The sequence below is a fragment of the Vombatus ursinus genome, unplaced genomic scaffold, assembly GCF_900497805.2.
Source record: "Vombatus ursinus unplaced genomic scaffold, bare-nosed wombat genome assembly UNPS02014791.1, whole genome shotgun sequence".
Classification (NCBI taxonomy): domain Eukaryota; kingdom Metazoa; phylum Chordata; class Mammalia; order Diprotodontia; family Vombatidae; genus Vombatus; species Vombatus ursinus.
Genome location: NW_020954569.1, coordinates 21668812 through 21670672, shown reverse-complemented (window position 1 = coordinate 21670672; position 1861 = coordinate 21668812). Strand labels below are relative to the sequence as shown.

The 1861-nt window shown below is 46.7% G+C and overlaps 1 pseudogene; it reads right to left on the bottom strand.

The window, feature by feature from the left end:
- Nucleotides 1-254: 254 nt before the first annotated feature.
- Nucleotides 255-1189, bottom strand: LOC114048120 (annotated as a pseudogene).
- Between the last annotated feature and the right edge of the window lie 672 nt (nt 1190-1861).

Here is a 1861-nt window from a genome sequence, read left to right as displayed (position 1 = left end):
GTAAAATTCTTATTTTTATTATATTGGCCCTGCTTACCCATGAATAATTATTTGTTCAATTGCTGTTGTTGTTTTTGGAGGGTTCCAAGAATTTTACTTCTCACCATTCTGTGGCAGTGTACAAAAATGTCAGCAGAACAAGGAAACAAAAGGATTAGGGAATATAATCTAGTCTGACAGCACTTTTGCGCACTTTCTCCAGGACAGTACTCTTTGAAGAAAGGGCTCTGGAAGCACAGGGGGTCCTTGCAGCTTCAAGCCTCCCCACTGACAAACCCTTTCAGATCTTCCAGAAACTTGATGTCCCCCTGACGTCCTGAGGCCGTGCTGAGCTCCATCAGTTCATCTGCAAATATACTGTTCACCCCTCGGTCGGCCACGAAGTCCATCGGGTGGTCGTCCAGGGCCCAGTAGGGGGAATTAGTGTGGAGCGTGTGGTTTGCATCGGATCCTCGGGTGGGCTGGAGGCGAAGTTCCCGGAGGAGAAAGTGTCACCCTCGTCCTCTTGCTCCTGTACAACCTTGGTCCTTCGGACAGCGGCTGTCCAGCACATGGGCCTTCTGGCCATCGTCCTGCACATACTCCGCCCCAAGTTCGGGTGGACCCAAGTTCAGGCTCTCGCCGTTCGTGGGCTCTTGTCCCTCCGTGGCTCCGTGGACCACTGCTGTCAATATTGTGACCCTGACCCTCTCGCCCGCTAATCTCGGACTAACATGGCTTCTATCCTTTGCACACCCCGTTCCCAAGCCCTGGACATCTTGGGGAGAGATTTGTGCTTTTGATTTTCCTCTCCTCTTTAATTTCATCTCTCGGCAATTCGACAAAGGCTTTGTCGCCCTCGGTGGGAGCCCCCCCGCACGTGCACGAGCACAGGCCGAGCCGCTCCAGGACGGCTGCAGGAGGTGGGGGCTCAAGAGCCCGGGGCTGGGGATGTCTCCCCCCGGGAGGCCTCCAAAGGCGCGGGTGACAGCAGGCACTGCGGGGCGCGGCGTCGGGGGTGGGGGGGGGCGGGGGGCTCACAAAGACTCACAAAGTCTCTTACAAGCCCATGCATGCCTCTCTCTCAGAGTCAGTGTTCATTTACCTATACTTAAGAAAGCAAAACAAAACCAAGGAAGCAACTAAGTCTCTGAAATCCAATCTCAGGATGACCAAGGCAGATCATGGGCTTTAGGTACCCTGCATTCATAGCCACATGGAGGCCAGGGGTGAGGAAAAGGGTCAACTGATCTTCCTCTACCTCTTATGAGAAATCACTAAGTTTTGTGGTGCCACTTGAAAGGTTAAAGGACTCAGGTCAAAAGACAGAATAACTTTTTTTTCTTTTTTAAATTCCACTGAACAATCAACTTCCTTCACAGTGCTATGTTCAAATCAAGTATCAACCACTAAGCCATATACAGTCAGCTTGATGTAGCCAGGAAGTGGATCTTAAACAAAATGTCCAAAAAAGGGCAACCATACCAGAAGTAGTAGAGTAATGTGTATGCCTGCTCTGTTTAAATACTACTCATACCAGAGAAACCAGCACCAACCTAGGCCACAAAGGGGAGAAATACAATTATTTCAAGGTGCCCTTATCAAATAAAATGGTTCTTTGGGTACAGGAACATAACTTTATAGACCAAATCTTACTCTTACATTAAAATTTAAATATTGCCTTTTATCAATCAAATAAAATGAGTATTTATTGAGTCCTAACAATTTGATCATGATAGATTTGCACTTTTTGTAGTAATAATAATATTACAACTATAAAAAGAAGAATGTATAAACTTTATATAGCATTTTAATTAGGGCAAACACTTTACATCCATTTTCTAGTTTCAAATCTCATTTCCCACTGTCTTCTTTCTTTTCA